This window comes from Pocillopora damicornis, chromosome 1 (genome assembly GCF_964200805.1).
Source record: "Pocillopora damicornis chromosome 1, jaPocDami1.2, whole genome shotgun sequence".
NCBI classification, from domain to species: domain Eukaryota; kingdom Metazoa; phylum Cnidaria; class Anthozoa; order Scleractinia; family Pocilloporidae; genus Pocillopora; species Pocillopora damicornis.
In genome coordinates, this window is record NC_142670.1 from 22,013,294 (window position 1) to 22,035,702 (window position 22,409).

Genomic DNA, 22,409 nt, shown 5'->3' on the forward strand with positions numbered 1-22,409 from the left:
AGGCCCGTGCGGGATTTGAACCCATGACCTCTGCGATGCCGGCGCAGCGCTCTACCACCAACTGAGCCAACAGGCCAACTGGAAGCTGGTCATTATGTTGGATCTCTTATATTCGTTTCTTCACCATAGTGCACATATATGATTTTCATATATTTGCAGTCATTATTCACCACTTGGAAGGTTTATTCGGATCCAACATAATAATCAGTATCTAGTTGGCTTGATAGCTCAGTTGTTAGAGTTCTGCACCGGTATCGTAAAGATCACAGGTTCAAATCCCGTAAGGGCCTGATTTTTTTTCAGGTTTATGTCAACTACTAGTTCAGTAGTGTTCATAGCTGAGAGGGTCGCTTATATTCGTTTTGAAATGCGTTGTGAATGTATATAAGGACTCATGAATAAAGGGGTAAGTTTCTAAAGAAACTGTGGTGCTGCGTCAGTGGGAGAGTATAGCAGGTAATTTAGTGTTAACAACTGGGTTGAAAACGTAAATTAGCCACCGTAAAGGGTAAAAAAGCTGACGTTTCGAGCGTTAGCCCTTCGTCGGAGCCATTGCTATTACAAGTTGTTTAATAAAATAGTTTAAAATTGTAGGAGTATAGTATTCCTTATTTTGATTAAATCATACCTTTACAGGTGAATCTTGTAGAAAAACGTGTTGCTAGTAGAAAATGCTGTATATGCTAGTAACTCTTCTACAAGCCATTCCAGCGAAAAACTAAACAACACCAGAAAGAGGCCCGGAATGACGACCAGTTAAAACCTAATTTAATAACCTTTTCAGGCTTATTTGCGTGTATGCAACCGGTAACAGAGAAGGTGTAATCTGTTACTCTGGTTGTTTTAGTTATAACTGACAATGAGCCTAAGACAAATAGCACGTCTAAGTAATCAGAGGTTTACTTCTCTTTGCTGTAATTTGGAAAATCTAAATTGACTTTCCCAAAGCCTAAACCTTCTTATCGCCTGCTATTCAAATTCTCTACATGTAAAAAGTTTAAGGTTACATGAGAAGAAAATGAATTATCACTTTCCAGATGTCAGTAAACAAAACCGATTCCACTTTATCTTTTTGTTGTCGTTAAAGGTACTATCGCTAGTGTTGTTGAAGTGCAAAGTTCATCGTATTCCTTCAAGTGAATAATCGACAATCTTCGGAAGGGTTTCCGAACTTTAGGAAGAGAGAGGTTGATTTGTTGAGATATCTCTTTCCTTTAGTGAGACATAAATCGCCATCTGGTACCTTTTAAATATATTAATATTTTCTAGGTTTGCTTGGACTCTCGACTCTTTAAATGAGCTTTCCTCTAAAAATTTATGACGAAGAATTTCTGAGAGAAACAGGTTCGTTGATCAATTCTCCCTTTAGTCAATTATTTGATAGAAAAGATCTTTTCAAGAAATCCTCCAGAACTGGTATCTCTGAGACAAAATTAAACGATACAATCGACTCGTTATCAACGTATCCCGGGCAGTAATAAACTATCAGACTTAAAAATCGCTAAAAGCATTTATTCTTAAAAGCAAAATTACAATTATTTTAAAAATTAATACTTAAATTTGTATCCGATCCTTGTTATGAAGCAGAGGGACGACGAAAGAAATACCATTGACGACACACCACAAATGGTTCAGTGTTCTGTGTCACACAACTCTCTAAGGGGTGGTGCCGTTTCGTGGCAGCTGTAGGAACTAGAACTCCAACAACCTGTGTTGATAGTTATAAATGTGGTGAAGCCAACCCAGGCTGGTTAACCCTTTGACTCCCAGACGCGATTAACCTGTTACTTCTCCCAACAAAATCCATTCAGTATCCAGGTAATGAGAATACCCAAACTTATCAGGAAGAGGTTGTTTACCCGATCTAACATCAAACTCTCTAAGCTAATTTACAAGGAAATGTGAAGCACTTTTAAAGGGAGAATCAACAATCAGATCTTGGAGGTTAAAGGGTTAACTTGTGCTACTCCCGTAATGGAGGATGGGGAATTTAACAGGAAGGTCTACTTTAAACATAAAAGTGTAGGCTGTTGCCACCGATCAGTTCAGATCTAAGTAGAAAACTCTGGATCCTACCATTTATATTAACTTTTCCTCCCACCAATTTGTGACCTGCGCCACTGTGATACAGACTGACGTTGGGGAAAATAACCCCACGTAAAAAGGGCATTTATGAACCGCTATATAAGTAGACACCTATCACAAATTTAACAAATTTTATTTCTCATCATAATAATTACTTCCATTATTTTAACTCTAATTGTAATTGTAAAATGCTGACCCAGGCGAGATACCCAGTCTGGCTGAATGGTAACCATCCTATAAGTCCTAAGGATTGGTCCGCTTTGGCACGACTAAAGTACTTTACCAGTGTTACTATAAGATTTCTGAAAAAAATTATGATATCAGCTATATGTACAAAATTGTTTTGAACAAGCTGTGAACTGTGCTTGGGTGGTCCAGATTAAATTTGAAGCAAATAACTGCACGTAATGAGAGGATTCATATATAAATGCGTGCAGGTAGATGTGCATCCTCCCCTCAGTCCTCTCCTCATTAACATCTTCTTTGAAAGTCAAATATTTTTCTAGGTTCAAATTAGCAGTTCGAGCGCACAGGGACGAATTAGACTTAGAACATAGCAGCCCATTGAACATGGCACGTTACCTAATTTAAATAGCGCTTTGATTCATACGACCCTCTTACAATATAAAAAGAAAAGTAACACAAATCTTTAAATAATTTACCGGCGTTACTTTTATGTTGCCTTATCTATTATCATCTCGTATCTCGGGAAGAGCCAAAATCATTTCACCTAGGTTTCTTGCGCTCTTGGTTATCTGCTTGCAGGTTCTCATAGCTTCTAAAACCGTAGAATATTTCTTTGTTTGAAAATGTAAATTTCTACCACTGACCGTTATGAATTTGACAGCGAGAGTGAAAGGCTTGAACAAATCAAATATTTCGTATTTGATTAACACAGTTATGGCTGAGTTTAAATGTTTACGTAATTCAAGTTACCTAGGGCTCGTTTACACTTGAAATTTTAAGGGAGCCATTGATCTTCTGTTCTTTAGCCAGCGGTTACAACAAAGTTAAGCTGCTGTGCTGCAGGGACTGCATTTCAAGCTATCAAAAGTGAGCCAAACGTTTCATTCAAACGTAGAAAGCTTTGAACAAAGTCAAGGAGGCTTAACAGCTAACAAAGAGAACACATTTACTTACTTTAAGTAACACACTTGTATGAATAAAGACTGCTATTGATTCTCTTACTAAAACAGGTGCCGAAATAATAGTTCGTATGAAAGACCAGATCTTTGTTTGTGAAAGATAACTTTCTCCTAAGCTTAAAGAAATAAAAAAAAAAGGTGAAGTAGATGACGCCTGCAAGATATTTCACCAGCTTAATTTGGATTGAGAGGGAAGCAAAGGGGGTTAATAATCTCGAACTAATGAAGGTTGATAAAGTTATCAGAATTTGAAAATAAAGTATATAAATAGGAATTATGTGTCCACAAATAAAATCACTTTCTCTTCCTAGTAACAGAGCATCAACAAAAGCACGGAACTTTTTCTCTATTTAAACTTGCCGTGCGGAGAACAAGCTTTGAACCTGTTCCTTTTTCAGACACCTCATTAATTACTTCAAGCTACATAATAATAATAATAATAACCTTTATTTATTACCTTTGGCGATAAGAATTACGGTAATATTACAATAAAAATTCAAAACACTACATAATATATATACATATCAAATCAAATTAAGTTTAGCACCTCTAGGAACAAATGATTGTTTGTGCCTAACAGTGCGTGATACAGGTATTCTGAGGTGCGCTGGGTTAGTCTTACAAGATCTTAGATTATGGCCATGATCCACTGGCTTTTCTAAAAAACGTTTACAAGGATGTGCTTCAGATTCTAGGATACGTTTAAATTCTTTCCTCGTCAAATTCTGACGCCTTGTTACAAGTGACTCAACAGTATCCCTAGGGAGACCAATGACATTTAGACATCTATTCTGCACTCTCTGTAGATCTTCTTCGAGGCAAATGGGCAGCCCTCCCCAGACAGGCGAGGCATATTCTAAAACAGGTCTAATCTTAGTGATGTAAGTTGTAAGACCAATGTCCCTAGGGAGATGGGCTGTTCTACAGACCCTAAGATAGTAGATCCGTTTACACGCTTTGCTGACAATACTTGAGACATGTGTATTCCACTTGAGATCGTTCTGTACATATACACCCAGTAGTTTAAACTCTGAAACCCTCTCCAGTTCAGTAGGCCCTATATTAATAGGAGTAGGAATTGGACAGGACTTTTTGAAGGTGATCCACATATCTTTGGTCTTTTTAACATTCAGCTCCATTTTATTCTGCACAGCCCATCTTTTCAAGTGAGTCACAGCATCCCGCATTTGACTGACAGAGTCCTTAAAAACAAGTTCGTATTGGGTGCAGTCATCAGCGTACTTGCAAGTGGATACAGGTATTTCCCTGGAGATGCAGTCCTCAATATCGTTGACATGCACAATAAAAAGTGTAGGAGAAATGACACCGCCCTGGGATACACCAGCAATCACCTCACCATGTCTGGAGAGGACTCCCGGGAGCTTAACCTGCTGTGTTCTGCCTAATAGGTAGCTCTGTGTCCATTTCCAAAAGCTCATGGTAATGCCCATGCCCGCAAGTTTAGTCAACAGAACGCCATGATCCACCAGATCGAAGGCTTTTCGGAAGTCTACGAAGACCACATGCACGCCATTGTATAGACTTCCAGAATCTGTAGCGTTATACCAGTCTAGTACATCCTTCATTCCACGTCCACTGGCTTCAGTGACGGCAAAGTAAGGGTTAAAAAAGTTCATATTTTAATCTTCTGGGAATAACAATTACACCTATTCCTTTAGTCGATCATCATGTGGTCAAAAAATTCTTAAAACCTAGAAGCGCAATCATAACACTGTTACAATTATCTCATTAGCAGGATATTTCGCATGCTGTTCAATCGATCGAACTTATTTTAATTAACACATTTTCAATGAATTTTATTTACTTTAATCAGATCGAATGCCGCCTAAGCTAAATTCTGAGCCAATCGAAGCTCCTGCAAGGCACAAAGTCGCAAAGAAAATCCACATCTCCTTATTGTATGATTAGAACTCTCTGCATACAAAAGAAGTAAACAAACATCAAAATCATTTCAGAAGTCACTAGCGATGATCCTACATAGCGACTTAAATTAGTCTTTACCATGGCTTCTTCCTCAAAAGTTTACTTCTTGGTCGTCCTGTTGTCTTTATTGACAACTGAAGTTGCCGGTGAAGAAGGTGAGTTATACTTTCATTTCCTCCGAGCTGATATAAAATCATTACAGTTCAACTAAGTTAGACTTAGTTTCATATTCGTTATTTTCATTTTTTTCCATAGATATATAGGTAACATAGTTCACAAGAATTGAGACCATCCAGCCTAACTTACTAATCAAAACTCTTAGATAATTGTTGAAAAATTTTGTTGTCACATGAACGTTAAAACAACACAAATTCTAAGCCGCCAATAGCAGCCCACACATAAAAAATGCAGGTCTTCCAAATGTATGATTAAAATTAATACGGACTCCTGGTTAGTTTTGTTACAGTGCAAGGACAAGAGAAACTAGTGGGTGACAAAACTCCCCGCTATCGAGAGGCAACAGGACTCTTTTTAGGTCTTCTCTTCTTGTTCTTCTCTTCACGCTAATCACCCTGAGGGAGTTTGTCTCTCTACGGGTAATTAAGCAAAAGTTTAAAGTTCACAGCAGGCATGGACTTAATGTCTCGTCCACATGAATTGAACTAACTAGTGAGATCGCCAAATCAAGGAAAAGCCCTTTTAATCAAAACAAAAAAATTCAGAGGGTTTAACTCAGACTGGCTTCTTATACTAAAGATCAACACTGGAATGTTGCTTCTTTCAAATCAGGCCATCACCCGATTATATCAAATTACCGGTATGCTAAAAATTCCCAATCGATTTTTCAAAGAAACAGAGATGTGTGTCTTCATTGATGCACATTACCAAAAGCGAATTCAAAATATTGTATTCAATATCAAGTAAAATATGGGTCGAAAATTCCCTAGACGCGTTAGAAATGGTTTTAACTTCAAATAATTCTCATATCTAATGAAATACGCGATTCAGTGTGCGGTGCTCCAATTTTCTTAATCGTAAACTATATCCATACTGCTATAGTGTTGTAAGTAAATTTAATTTATAATTGTAATAGAACCGAGTGAAGTCTAATTTCGCTCACTCATGAGTATAATTGAAGATCGAATTGAATGACGCAAAGTCCCGTTACCGATTGGTCATAACCATTACAATTTAAGAAGAAAACAAATACATTTACATTTACTTGAGAAAATATCTTTGGTAGAGACACTGTTTTGTGTCCGATTTCCCTGTCCGATTACAACTCTAAAGATTAATTAGTGCTAAAATAAAGCAGTTAAAGGACCAAAATCATTTGAGGACATTATAATGGCTATAGCTGGTCGTGGAGGAGAGAGAGGCGAAACTGTTATGTTTTGTTATTTATACAACTCATAAGTTTTATCACTCAACTGCCTTTGCTTAGTCCCTAAAAAACGCAACTGGTTCTTTACCTTTCTAGATGTAAACTATAAATGGTGCTTATCAAATCCGATTAATTTCTCACAGATTTCTGTCACAAGATGGAATTTACATCTTCTCTTTCTTTCCCTGGCAAAAGGCTCATAAACCACTTGATACGAACCGTGGAATCCCCTGTGCAAGACTTCTGCTTAGCTCTATGCTACATGGAACCCAAATGCGTCAGTTATAACGAATTAGTGGCCAGCGGATATCCAGTAATCACAAAATGCGAACTGAATAATTCCACACACAATGAACATCCTCAGGATCTCGAGTCTTAGACAAACTACAGATATAAAGGAACAATGGTGAGTATATTCTTATCCTGTTTGTGCTTTTCGTTTATCCTTGGTTTTGGTGATTTTTGATGGTTGTTTGGTGTCCTATCATGGCCAAGCGAATAACATTACTTTTCATGTGGTAGATTAGTATGTCAAGATGGCTCTACCTCGGGTTGTTTGGCTTGTAAATGTTTCGATGGTAAGTTGTTTCGCTTATATGTTGTTTGGCCGGTTGCGCAATGTTTGTTTGGAATTGGTTTGTATGGTTGACGAGTTGCGTGGCTGGTTGTTTGGTTGATTTGATCTCATGTGACATTTCAATTTTCATTTCAAAGTATCATTACCACTTACCACTTTAATTGGCATATATCTGCGTTTAAACCTCGTTTTCACACCAGAATACTTGTGGACAGACTCCTTACCAACATGATGGCACCTGTCAGACAGGATTTACAGACAAAGGTTACAGATGCCTTTGCCCACCTGAATACAAGGGCACCAATTGCGAGGGAAGAAACGGTAGGTAAAAAAACATTTTTCATTTGGTGAAAAACTCTACCTAACCCTTTAAGTTATTTTTCGATGAATCCAACTGTAAGTCTTATTCAGCCAGCCATTCGTCCGTCTGCTCCTCTAGATGTCTGAATCCCCTTTTGTCCCTCCTGCTTTCCTATCCATCTGTCTGACTAAGCGGCTGGCTGTCTAGACGTGTATTCTTTTTACCCAACTCACATTCTTTTGTTCAAAATCGATTTATCATATATATGCTGGTTCTTTTTCCAACAGTAACATGGATACAGATGACGCCATCTACATTTTTCTTTGGGGCAAGAGATGATTCGTATGGTTTCTTTAGAACTGCCAAGGCGGGTAACATCATTACATTCAAATTAACGTACAAATCCGGTTACGTGACCTGTCATTCATCTAACCCAAGCTATCAATCCAAATGAGGATGCCTTTGGAAACGTCTCATTCCCAACCAAATGGCCACGTTGACAACTGACAAAAACCGTAATCTTCTTCACCCAAAGATTGATTTCCTATCAGATTATTGGGGCTGCAAGTTTTACAGCCTGCCTTGGGCCACAACCGAATCGCCACAACTGCTCTTTGATAATTTCTCTACCCCCCTGATGGTGGAGACGAACCAAGAATTCCAAATCTGGTACAGCGAGGGCTTGTTCAAATGGGGTTATGGCGATAATGGGTACGAGAAAACGTGTGTTGCAGTGTATGATTTGTATGTTAGAGTAGTCGCCCAAATTAGAAAGTAAATTGAAGAAGAGAGTGCCAAAATTGTTGTTAACGCCTTTATTACTTCAATATTAGATGACTACAACTCACTACTATATGGTCTACATAAGCGACTACGTTCAAGATTACAATCCGTTTAAAATACAGCAGCTCGAACTCTGTTACACGTACAAGGATATTGATCTTGTGACCCCAATCCTAAAAAAAGCTTCACTAGCTTCCTGTCCGTCACTGTATAGTTTGTAAAATTCTTTCATTGGTCTACAAAGCTATTAATGGAGCAGTGCCTTGCTGCATCAGTGACTCACTTAATTGCCGCACCTCTAAACGGACACTAAGGTCCTCTTTTCAACACCTTCTGGCGACCCCGAAAACGTATCTTTTTAAAAAAGCTCATAACTCCATTTAGTTTTATTAGATGATAAATATGTTTAATTACCTTAGAATTTTTTCAATTTGTTTATTCCTGTATATAGATAAAGACATTTTTTTTTCTCTTTTCCCCCTCTCTTTTAGCTTTTTTATGATCTTAACGTAAAGCATCATGGACAATTAGTGGGTTTGGCGATGTATAAATATATTTTCTATCATCATTTATAATACATGTACTTATGACATAGGGAAAAAATACTCTAACTTTGGTGAGGTTCCTCTCTTCGATTCAAGAACGAAGGAAAAGAATGCTTGTCCTGGTAAAGGCCTTGCTTGGAATCGAGAATTCATAAGAATGACTTGTGAGATTTTAAGATATGCACCCTAAGTTTATAGAGATGAAATAAAAAACTTGAATATATGCTAGTCTACTTTCATTTTCGCTTTGCATCCGTTCCTACAATGGTTGGCCTCCGGGTTCATGGAACATTTGAGAATGAAACTGGCGAGTTATAATTCAAATTCTGCTTCTATTTTCTTATGTAAGATATCTCAAACTGGTATTAGTCCTGCGAGCATTCGCCCTTTTTGAATTATAAAGTTTAATTTTCTGCCCTTAACACTTGTTGGAAAATAAAACTGACATTGATTTCCGAGAATACTTTGTCATTCTCGTCGTACTCGTAGGTTTTCCATGGACTTCATAATGATTTTCATATCCAGAACCAAATGATGCTCAGCAGAAAGTAACGGAGGCAACAAGATAATTAAGTATTATCAACTGAGTTGATAACCTAAATTAGCCAATGTACAGGGGCTAAAGCGAACGAATCGAGCGTTAGCCCGTAGTTACTCGCTCTGACGAAGGGCGAACGCTCTAAACGTCAGCTTTAAAACTCTTTACGGATTCCAATCTACGTTATTAACTCAGTTGCTAAAACTAAATTACCCTGTGATACTCTCCAATCCACGCAGCACCAAAATTTGTTTAGAAACGTCCCCCTCTAATAAAAGTAAGTTGGGTTTCTTCTCCATAAAACACCTTATACATAAACCTTTTGACTTATTTGGAAAATATCCACAGGGTAACAAATAGAATAAGAAAGATGGTTAGATTTCGAGCCCGCTAAAGAAATAAAGAAATAAATTTTTTTCCATCTCCATGTCCCCATGAGAATCGGACCTCAAATCTTTGGACTCCGCGCTCCGATGCTCTACAACTGAGCCACGGAGAGCCTGTGGTGGGCAAGGCCCACTCCGAAGTTCATGCATGATACTCGTCCTGCAAACTGCTAGGATCAGCAATATCGTTAACGTCATGTTTTGTTAATAGAAAAAGAAAGATGGTAAGATTTTGGGCTCGGTAAAGGAATAAGGGAAACTGTTTTTTCATCTTGACTCGGGCGTGGGACGAAAAAAAACTCTGAGCCCTCACGAGAAATCGAACCTCAGACCTCCGGATTCCGTGTTCCGATGCTCTACTACTTAGCCACAGAGACTCTATATGACTATAGACTTCTATACTATATTAAAGTTCATATATCGGACACCCGTCCTGCATACTGCTACTATCAGGGTAACAAAGGTCAACAAATAGCGTAACAACAGGGTAATTGCTTTCATCAAGAGAAAGTAATGGTCCCATTATTTCTTTTGTTTTTATTTTTAAATTCAAGTTTTACAGGAAAAGAAGTGGCCAATATTCGTGGGTCATGTGTAACGAGTAAATTGTCGCGACAAATTTTCGCAGGTAAGTTGTCACGCGTGAATTGAAAAACAGGGTCGTTCAGTTAGAAAAAAAGCCGTGTGTAAAGGACATTGTCGTAATAAAATCTGCTATTAATCTCAAAAAAGAGATGGGGGAGAGAAGAGTAAGCTGGGAAGAGCTGAGAAGAAGGCAAAGAGCAAACAGCATTGGGGGCCTCTGGCAACGATGAGGATGGACTGAATTATGGTAAATACTAATATAAATAGCAACACAAAATTAACACCAACACATTTCTTTCTTTAAAAATTAAAGAGTAATAATTCGACAAAAACTTTTTCGCGAACTGAAGGACGAAAGGTCTTGAATCCACGCTGTCCTCAACGAAAATAATGGGTCAGGTGGTGCACGATTTTTCATTCACTTTCCGTCATTCAATATCCTTTATTATCCAGATTAATAACCTTAAACATTTAAAAAAATAAACGAATGACATTGTAGTACAACGTCTATCACATATCAATTTCAGATAGTGCACGGTTGTCGTTCCCCGCTTCGCATATGTTGTAATCAAATCGTTTTTCTTTGTTTTCAGATATGGTAGCGGATCACAGAGCAGTTTCGATAGCCCGTCTACAATATTATAGATCATAACGCCCCATAAATTTAAAACTGCCTTTTTTTGGTTTGAATGTTTTTTTAAGGGCTTCGAGTACATTTTCCACGAAAAATGTCGATCCCAGTTATTAATGTAGCTCCAAAAACTGACAAATTTCCGAATGATTGAACAGGATCATGACTTTTCTATTAATTTCATGTTTATTATTACCAAAGTTGGCAATAAAATACTTATACGTCGAACATTCAAACGCGATAAATCTTGCGATGTGTTTATTTTTTTTGCGCGGGATGCATTTTTTGGTCTTTCACATTTTGAATGTATTTGGATCAAAAAGTCCAATAGAACTTTAAGGTTTAAGTTTCTGTTATCCTAAGAATATGGAATAATATTCCCTAAGAGACCTTATTCCTTTTTATTGAGCACAGCGAAAACAACTATTTGCGTCATTTGCGCTAATGTCCACATAGAACTGACAGCTGCTGAGAGCTTTGTTTGATGTATTTTCATGATACGCTTTCCTTCACAACAATAGGTCGGTTTGGGCTGCTGTCCACTGCTGGGATCTGGTGATCGACTTAAAACTTTTAGCACACGTGCGGGGTAGAAATAGAAGACCGTAATCTTGAATTGACTTGCTTGAAGTTCGGTAAAGGTGACTTGAAAACTGCCAATCGTTTTCCATCGTTTGATTCATTTATGAGTGCAATCTTATTTCATATATCACTTTCATTCTCTTCGCTGATGCAAAACGAATAAAAGTTACAAATAAATTAAGTAAGGTAAACAGCCACGTTCAACCTCCACCCATGACTGAAACTCATTTTTGTAAAATGAAAGGGTATTTAACGAAGATTTTTAAGCGCATCCTACTCAGAAAGTTGGATATAAGATGCAAAACATAAACAACTTCGACCACCAGTTGAGTCAATTAAAAAATCCTACTTTCCCAACTCTCTTCTCTCAATAACATGCACAAATTACACTGTTAAATTAACTTCCATTGTAGTTTAGCAAACGGAATTTGATGTCTTTTCATCGAACGGAGGTAGATCTTTACCGCTCTCAACCATCTCAGAGAATTTCGTTTTACCTTAGAACATTGCTGGAACATGAAAGAGTATTTTATAAGTTCTAAAGAAAGCTATTGACACAAAAGTCTTTAAGGACTAGTTTAAAATACACTCTTCAAAAATTTCACCAAAAACTTAATCACCCAGTATGGTTGGATTATTGGAAAAATTTGCATGACTGTTGCGTACAACTTGTAAAGTTTCTCTAGTTTGAAAATTTATGGCGTTGCAACGTTCGCTCATTTGCCATTTATCAATAATAACTTTGATTTGGAAAGATCCATCTTAATCTTTTTCGTCGAATTCAAATGCCAAGATCAAAACTTTTTACAGAGGAGGAAATAGTTAAACAATTAATATAACAATTAAAAAAGAAATGATGACTTGACTACTCTCCATCTGAGATATATAACGTTCAACTTTCAAATTTACTTATCTTCCGGGAAGGGTCGATTTATCACGTTTACACTGAATTTATCAGTAAAAACATTTTTAATCTGCTGCGTGATGTCAGGAAACAATGGTACGTCTCATTGCGTATTAGCATAAATTACCTTCACTCGAGGGAAAACAAAACTAACTGTTTCCCTCGGGACCATACATTTAGTGTGGCGAATGCAATTTTTTTTTAATAACTTCTCCACTATGACTTAGATAAGACACTTTAAAAAGATTGACAGATCGCTTCTCTTTACATATTTTGTCCTATCTCCCTTAAAATAATATCGCTCCGGAGAATTCATAAGAATGCCTTTCACGATTTTATGCTATTCATCACAATCATAAAGAGATGAAATAAAGAAGCCAGCCCATATGCTGGTCTACTTTCATTTCTTTTGAATTTCTATTTTATCTTGCTTTAAGTTTTTGTTCGTGAGTAGATTTTTGTAACTCGATCTGTTTCAATTTTCCATCACATTTCCTACAACTTTTCATACAATAGTTAGCTTTCGGGTTTAGGAAACATTTAGGGATGAACCTGGTGTGTTGGAAATTTAGTTTCTACTCCTATTTTCTACTGTACGTTATCTCAAAGTCGTATTAGTCCTGTAAATGTTCGCATTCTATGAACTTTAATGATCAGTTTGCTTCCCTTAACATTTGTTTCAAAAAAAATTTACATTCCTTCCGCGAATCCTTTGTCATTAGCGTCAAGTACCTGCAATTTTCAAATGGGCGTTATAATGATTTACATATCCAGATGTATATGCTGCTCAGAGGGAAGTGATCGAAGTAGTTTTTTCGTTCATAAAAGGCCTTTTGCAAAAACAGATTTAGCAAATTATTTAGAAAATAAACCTTGATAAACTCCTTTTTTTGGTTTTCTTTTTTAGGATGGATGATAAAAAGCGCCCGTCTATTGTGTTTTATGATTAAACGCCAGGGCACATCTGGAAGACAATAATGGTTAGAGTAGGAATAATGGTAATTAGACCTAATAAATTATTAAATTCCACATTATTCCCATAAACATCCTTGTTTACCTTGTCGCTTATCCGCAACTAGAAGAATGCATATACGAAAGAAGGCCTAACTGTCAGTGTGTTAAAGACCTTGGAACCTCGAGAACATGTGAGGACATATAAATCAAGCATCACTAACGTAAGAAATTACCTAAAGCTTGATCATGAAATTCAAACCACTTTCTTACTTAGATATAAAAGTAAATATGTTCATAACTAAACTCAGGGTCAGGAAACAAAGCAAAGAAAACTTGGAGAATCTCGCACAATCATCGATCAAGCTTGAACTTGTCGGGGAAAAGGAATTTAACTTATTTCTGATAAACGACCACCACCACGACCATTGTGCATAATTGAATTGATAGATAATATCGGAAAGTAATGACTCGAAATTTTCTTCTGATATAAGTTAAGCTTATCATTATTTTAACGCAACGTGGCTGAGATTAGGAATGCCCCACTTTATTTCATAATCCCTCTCAAGAATTGGAAGGTAAAGAATCCAAAAAGAACACTATTCACAGACGCAAATTTGATTACAGACAATATCGAAAAACAAGGAAAACAGGTTGTCATAGCCCTCTTAGATATGTTTACAACAAGAGAGGATGCGTTTGTTATAGACATGATATGCAAAAAGACGGTCGTCAGATTCCAAGAGAATAAAGGGAGTTTTGAGTAGTTTAAGAACACCTGGTGGAGGGAGATATCCACACGCCAAATTTTTAAAATATTGTTCTAAGGACTGATTTCGGTGTCTGATACGTATGTTAACATGTAAAGATAAATAATTATTCTTAAGAGACCCAATTCTCTCCATCGAGCGAAGCGGATAACATCCATTTGCGTCATTTGCTTTAATTTCCACATAGAACTGACAGCTGCAAGCTTTTTCCTTTAATTTATTTTCATAAAACGGTTGCGTTCACAAAAAACAGGTCGATTTTGAAAGTTTTATCCACTGATGAGGGCTAGTGATCAACTTAAACTTATGCCAAGCGCGCGGGGTAAAAACAGAAAACCGTTAGCTCGAAGCAGGCACGCAATTTGTTTCATTTTTCATGATCGTAACCTAGAATGCATTATTGAATTATAGAAAAGTTGAGTCGCAAACGGCGAAGAAAGTTTTATCCTTCGATTCACGGATGAGAGCAACCTTATTTATATTTCTCCTCCTTGCTGATACAAAAATAGTTAAGGTAACAGCAACTAGCAAAGACTAAGTCAAAAACCGACAACGATGGCTTGTCTTAATGGAAATTAGCATAAGTTTCCTCTTTCTATGATCATCGGTCGAAATAACCAAAGACGATCATGTAAACTTGATTATGAAACTTTGAATTTTCAAGGACCTGTATAATGAAGAAAGCGAAAAAAGGTTTATAGAGGAAAATCAATATTTTTTTCATGACTTAGCGATCATGAAAAAAAATCTTCGGATAGCTTTTATTAACGGCTTTTGCTCTGTCTTCCTTAAAATAATATAGTTCAGGAGAACAAAACACACGAAAATGCTTTCTAGAAACCTTGTGTCTTCACCAAAGACAAGTGTTCATCGATGCTACCAATTTTTGTTCTCGTCTCATTATTGTTTTTAACGTTTTTGGAGAGGGAGGGGGGCTGGAGTTAATTATCTAGGGCCTTATTATACCAAAAATTAGGATTTTAAGATATAACAGCGGTAACAGCGACATAAAAAAACAAAACAAAACAAAACAATTAAAACCATTAGTTAAACTTGTCTTTTCCCTAAGCATTTTATGTGTTGACCTTCTTTATCGAAATAGATGTCTCAGCTGAAATAAGAAGGAAATCTCTGAGCGCGGAATTGAGACACGGAAAATTGTCCTAAATACCTATGTTCTCAGATAGGCAAAGCCGCCCTACGTGCCACACGGCATAATGGGCAGGAGTGAGTGAGTCAGATAGGCAAAAATCCGCAAATGAAGGCAGTATTAATTTTTCTCCATGTTCCCGTATTCTCCTCAGTGGGCTGGTTAAGTTACGCGGAACATATAATTTTTCTTTTTTCTTCTTTTTCCTTTTTTTTCTATTATTTGTTTACAAAACAGCACGGTAAAAGTAAAATTATAAGGAGAAAAAACCATAGAAACCGTTTCTTCATAAATTCCTGTTCTTAAGAAGACCGTAGAAAATGAAATGGAGGCAATGCAAAAAAAACTGTGTATGACGAAAAAAAAAATTGACATTTTTGAAGCGATAATAGTTCATTTGAACTACATTGGCGACGACTCATTAAAAACTGTCTAGCTAAAAGATATTTAGCGATAAATTTTAAGTATTTGGCGGAACAATGCAAATTTACACCGCATTTTGTTTGATCTGTTTGTCCTCACTGTCAACTTGAATTTGTATTGTAGCTCTGATGCCTTTGAGGTTCGAGCAATTCATTTGTATTGCATGTGCTTGACGTCTGTGAATTATGCTCATTATGGCTTTCGCTCAAAATTGAGCCGTATAAACTTATATAGATAAATTCTGACACGAATCGTCAGTATTTGCTGGAAGACTTCCTCGAGGCCAGAGCAAGTTTTCAAGCTAAAATTACGCGACAGGTTGATGAAAATCCTTTCTTAATTAAAGAACTAACTTTCAAAACCTCGAACAAGCGCAATAGTTCTTAAGATAAAAAGGGAAAAAAAATTCAGTTGTCCTTGCCCGTACAAATTTACTCAGCCCCTACTTGTCTTCAGGAAGTTGCATACACCGTAAGTGGGACACTTCTGAATGATATAAACCTAAGAGTGTATGTTATATGTTTAGAGCTTTGCGTATAGATTATGTAATGGAAGGCTTGACGTTTCTTAAGGCTGGCAATATTTCCATGTCAAAGACATTCTTCCCTTATTAGTTTTTCGTTAGCGATCCTTTATTAGTAAATACTACGGTGGAGTTTCCATAGATACACACTGGATTATTTGAGAACTTGAAGGAAATCTTCTTAAACAACGTTTAAAAGCTACTTTAGACCGAATTTGATGTTTCATAATAATAATTTGTCAAAGAAACCTGTTGAAAATTACGCTCATTGATCGTGATGACATTAGCGTAGTTTTTCCTAAAAAAATATTTGATCTTTGCCATGGTTCAGTGACATTGTAGAAAGAAAAAGGAAGTTTTTATCTAAAGTTAATCATCGTTTTGGCCTGAAACCAGGTGTTTCTGTGGTAACCATAGCTACCATATTGTTACAAAAGAAAGCCCTTTTACCTCAAAAGCAGCGAGGGACCAAAGAGCTTTGCATCTTGAGAGGTAACAGTTGATCATATCGAAAACACCGATGGATGATTTGAGTAATACTTTCCCTGGAAAATTTATATTCTTTACGAAAAGGATATTTAGCAGCGGCTCCTTTAATTCTGCATACCAAAGGAAAAAGGTTGGCTTCACTCCCAAATAAGGGTATGGTGCGATTTTAAAATAAAATTATCTTGAGGTCTTTTTCAACGAAAGCAGATTATCAATACTCGAGGTTTACTAACTGAACCTTTGCATGATTACTTCTATGCACCACAAAAGTTCTGGTTAATAATATGTTGCTCTGTTTATCTAAAAATTTACCAAAATTGTTTACTCACATCATGAACTGGAAAGTGCCTCAACAAATTTACAGGCAAGGTATTAATGTACGTGTAGTATTATTGCTATATGGCTTCATCTGGTATCAAACAAGTTTTGTTGAGGGGAAACTCGTCTTTTTTCTTTCTATGATCCTATTCTCAATATTTTCAGATTCAGCACAAGTAAAGAAGTATGTGGTGGCTGTTCTGCCATTTAAGATTCGTCCTTTTCGCTTCTACCATGGAGTTTGTCACAGCTAATGATCAATGTTGAACAGAAGTAAACATACAAGGAATGGCTCTCGAGAGTCATGTCTTCAAAAGGTGGTCACCGGCAGCTCCTCACCTTTGCGATGTCAAATGTGGACAAGGGATTGCGTGCCAAAGCTACAACTACAATCGAAAACACCAAATATGTGAACTAAATAACCGCACCAAAAAGGCGAGACCAGAGAATTTCCTTTTAGCACCCGCTTGGTTTTACATCCGGCGATCGAACAGCAGAGAAAGAAATCAAATGTCTCTCTGTGTGATTTCTATTTCTCTTAAATCTTCTCCATCCTCATCCTGGTTCCTTCTCACCTGGAAGAGCTAAGAATAGGAAGTGAATGTAAAACATATCTTTACTGCAGCTCCCTTAGGTTCTATCCCTGAATTACCGGCGCTGTCTTGTCACGAAATAAAGGCGAGTGAAGGTAAACACACCATAAGCGGCAAGTACTGGTTAGATCCAACTAGGAAAGGAAAGGCAAAACTAATTTATTGTGATATGGTTAACGAAGGTAGGTCCTATAACTTTGCTTCAGTTATTTTATTTTGTGGCGAGTTATCAGTATCATGAAATTATTATAAATTATACTATTATTGATATCATTATCGTAATACTTGGTTTGGATCAGTTCTAGCGTGGATGCCTCTCTCAAGTTGCTCTAACTTACTCACATTTTAGATATGGATGAATGTAAATTTAACATCAGTGACTGCGACGTGAATGCAAACTGTACTAACACATATGCTTCTTACAAATGCACATGTAAAGTGGGATACACCGGCGATGGACGCTCGTGTTCAGGTAGTTTTAATATTTCCATATATAACTAATTTTTGTTAATCGTCTCATAATTTTATGCAGCGTTATCCATGCATGTTTATGCAAAGAGTTACCACGATCTACATATTTTGTTACACATTCTGTAGGAAGAGGAATTACATGACTATTGGTCATAAAAATGATAAAGTGCAAAATTTATCGATAGTTTCTCAGATATTTACGAGTGTAAAGGAAATCACTCTTGTCACGTGAATGCTACATGCACGAACACTAAAGGATCGTACGTTTGTGCTTGTCACCACGGATATACTGAAAATGGAAGCAACTGCACAGGTACTTAATGCGTTTCCTTTGTAATCATTCCCATAAGAAAGAAAAGCACTATCATCTTTGCAAGAGTTGTTTTACCATCATACCTTGTATAAAAAGAGATGAGTGTAGGCCTGAAGACAATGGTGATAATGACACCATTGTATTCAATAAACATTCAGTGGTAAAAAATCTCAACTGGCAAAGGAGACTTGATGGATAGGCTTACAGGACAGAACAACGGATTTGAACTTGGGAAAACCGAGAAAAAATCTGGTAAGTGGTAACGTGAAGTGCTCACGTCTAGAACCACAAGAAAAAGACTTCTCAGCTTATGCCCCGCAACTTTTCTCCAATTACATATTTTTTTGTTTATGATTTTTCAGATATTGACGAGTGTAAAGGAAATCACTCTTGTCACGTGAATGCTGCATGCATGAACACCCTTGGATCACATGTATGTCAATGTCATGCTGGATATATTGGAAATGGAGAAAACTGCACGGGTAAATTTAATCTCTTCTCTACAATGTAGTAGAATAGTCCTGCATGACACGTTCGACTACAGTGCCGCACCATCCAGTTGCGTTGCAAGACAATTAGACAATTTATCATTAAGAAACTCGGTCATTTTGTCCTCACGTGTTCACCTTTTCGAGTGTTCAAGTCGCTATCTTATGAGAATATAAACAGTTATAATCTCTTGGTATCGAGTTGAACAAGAGAAGAAAAGTTACATGACCGCAAGCAACCATGTACTATTTTGATTATCATATAAACACAATAGGCCTTTACTGAGAATGAAAGGTGACTTTTTTAAAGAATGATATGATTGGTTTCACAATCCGCGAAAAAAAATCGTAAAGCGCGTCGGCGATAAGGGTCAAGATGAAAAAATGCGTTGAACCATTACAGAAACAGACAAAGGGCGTAACTTTCTTTTCACAAAATTCTCAGTTGATTTTTTTTCTTTACCGAAAGAAAAACATTCTCATGTAAAAGACAAAAATAGGCCTTTAGTAAGAAAAAAATAGAATTTTTTAAAGAATGAAATTAGAAGTTTCACATTTCGCGAAAAAAAGTCTACCAAGGAAGGCTAGCAAGGCTAATCTTTGACGATTGATATCCGACTACAGTTTGGAACGGTGTCTAGAGAGAGATTCCGCTGCAGTGGAAGTTTTTGTTTAGTCTAAATTAATAATTAATTTGTCACAATGATAAATAACTTAATGACATGTCACCTGGTAAAAGTTTAAAAAACGAATGTATCTCTCACTCGTGTAACCACTAAGGTTGTAGAGTTTTTCTTTTCTTTCCAATTTTTTAGATATTGATGAATGCCAAAAAAATACTCACAAATTGTCACCTGAACGCTACTTGTCAAAACACAAATGGATCCTTTGTGTGCACCTGTTTATTTGGATTTAACGGAGATGGACGGAACTGCGCAGGTAAAGGCCTTTAGATTGTAATTGCCTCGTTATGACTTTATTTATTTGCTTGTGTTTTTATTTTTAATTGTTTGTTTAATTTTCGTACCTTCTCTGTTTGTTTGTTTGTTTGTTTTGATAAAGTAGATACCCTTGCCTTAATATTTTTGACCAATGGCAGAAAATGATCCCAATTGAAAGCAAGAGGACGAAATGCACTCAATGCTCAAAATAAGGAGATTTATACATGTATCATACTCCAAGAATCGTGCTTAAAAGCCTGTTATTTCTCAGATATTGACGAATGTGCAAGAAATCTTTCTTGTCATGTGAATGCTAACTGTACCAACACAATTGGATCACATGTATGTAAATGCCACACTGGATACACTGGAGACGGACAAACTTGCTCAGGTGATTTTGATAACTTTCCTTCAATGTTCAGAAAAGTCCTTTATGACCGAAGAGAGGCAACCTCCATTGCTGCTCTTTCTATACATACAATCCCAGCTACTCAAAGCGGGAGGTAATCTGAAACGTCTTTTTAGCTCAAATTAAAAGGCCGGAAGTAGTCAGTCATTTATCTTAAAATTCATGCCTCATTAAAAATCGTGAATTGTTTTGTTTTTTCCCATATCCTTTGAGATTAGATTTGCAGTATTTTGGATAGGTATTCATTATATCTTGATTCACCAAAACATTTTTCATCATAACATCCAACTCTGGGTTGTGACGTGGTGCACTTGATCCCCATCAGACATTGACGAGTGTTCACAGATGAACGTATGCGATGAGCACGCCTCCTGCAATAATACCCAGGGCTCCTACAGTTGCGCCTGTAATTCTAAATACGTTGGGGATGGTCAGTCTTGTAAAGGTTACTCTCTCCTAATCCATGCCTTATATATTTTTTAGAGATGATAAATAATGTTGAGTGAATGGCTATTCTTGTTTGACCATGCAACAAATCACGTTAGTTTTTAGTAACTTTAGTTTGCTTGGAAACGTCCTTCGACAAACATTGGGGATAAAGAAAGATAGATTTGATTTTTTACATCATATTTGTGGACCTAATGTGCATTGTTTTTGTCCACCAGGAGAGAAAATAATTTTTTTTGACGATGCATAACTGTTCAGCAAACTGAATAATATTAATGATGTCTCAGTTAAACAGAATAGTCTGATTGGTTAAAATCGATGTTGACCGCAGTTCCGATTTTCTCACTCACGTAAAATACACTCACGTTGTATTTTCTTACAACGCGAACTTTTGATTGGTTTATTTGTTGTCAGATGCGCGATTTGATTGGCTATTAAGAAACACTGTTGTCCAGAGCATATATTGAGAAAATATATATCAGCCATGTTATAAACAAACAACATTTAACTTCCTCTGTAACGTTATTGGAGAGATATGCTTATAATATACAGGGTACTTTTTCCCGCGTTTACATTTCCTCATTTAAACACTCGAGGCCAGGAAATTTCTTGAAAGTTATGCAAACCCTTGACTGCGTATCAGGTTCGCATAACTTTCTCAAATTCTCCCAACCTCCTTCGGTGTTTAGACGGGAATAGGTAAACATGGAAAAAAAGGTTCTCTATTGCTTCAGCAGCAATCGGCTCCGACACAGTTTTCCAGGCATATCTGCTCAGTTCGAAGAAAAACTATTTACTTCACCACAATTCCACTACGACACAGAAAACTTTTTCACAGTCAAATAATTCTAGCCTTGGGAAATTTTTACGGGAGAACTTATTAACAAGTTTGATGGCTTTACATTCATCAACAACCTTTTTTGTGGTCAGCAGTCGATGATTGCAGGGCTGTATGAAAAGCGATCACTGAGTGATCGCGCCACAGTCACGCATTGAAATTCTTTGAATATGGTAACTTTTAAGGGATTTTGTATTGAGGTTGTATGACAAACTCGGCTATTTTGTACTCATTCAGTAAATAGAGAATATATACTTGGGTGTGCTTTGATATATAATTTCTCTTTTAATGTTCAACTTGCTATCTTGTGAGCGAGAGCAGCGAACGAGTAAGGTATCGAGTAAGAGAATATAAATTGTTATAATCTCTTGGTATCGAGATAAACACGAGAAGAGAAGTTCCATATCTGCAAGCGATCATCTATTATTTTGTTTATCACGTAAACACAATAGGCCTTTACTAGGAAGAAAAGTCGACTTTTTAAAAAATTAAATTATAGGTTTCACAATCCGCAAAAAAAAGTTGTATAGCGCGTCGGCGATAAAGCTCAAGATGAAAAAAAGCGTTCAAACCATTACAGAAACAGACAATGGGCGTAGCTTTCTTTTCACAAAATTTTCAGTTATTGACTTTTTCCTTACCAACCAAAGAAATATTTTCATGTTCACGGCCGAAATCGGCCTGTGGCGAATCTTCCAGTTGTTGACTTTCGTTCTCAGCCGCGAGAAATACTATTACCCAGGTCAAAGACCTGACTTTAGGTTTTTCTTTTCGTATTTTGTTTTACTTCCCTTTCTAGGAAATTTTGAGTGACATTATCTGTTAGAAATACGAATACGATCCGTGCTATAATTACAGAAACCTGAGCGATGCTGACAGAAAAGAGCACTTACAA

At 36.8% G+C, this 22,409-nt stretch overlaps 1 non-coding gene across 1 annotated transcript; it reads right to left on the minus strand.

Annotated features, from left to right (window-relative positions):
- Trnaa-ggc (transfer RNA alanine (anticodon GGC)) lies at window positions 1-76 on the minus strand. The gene has a single exon. It is a non-coding gene; the product is annotated as a tRNA-Ala (tRNA).
- Window positions 77-22,409: the final 22,333 nt, after the last annotated feature.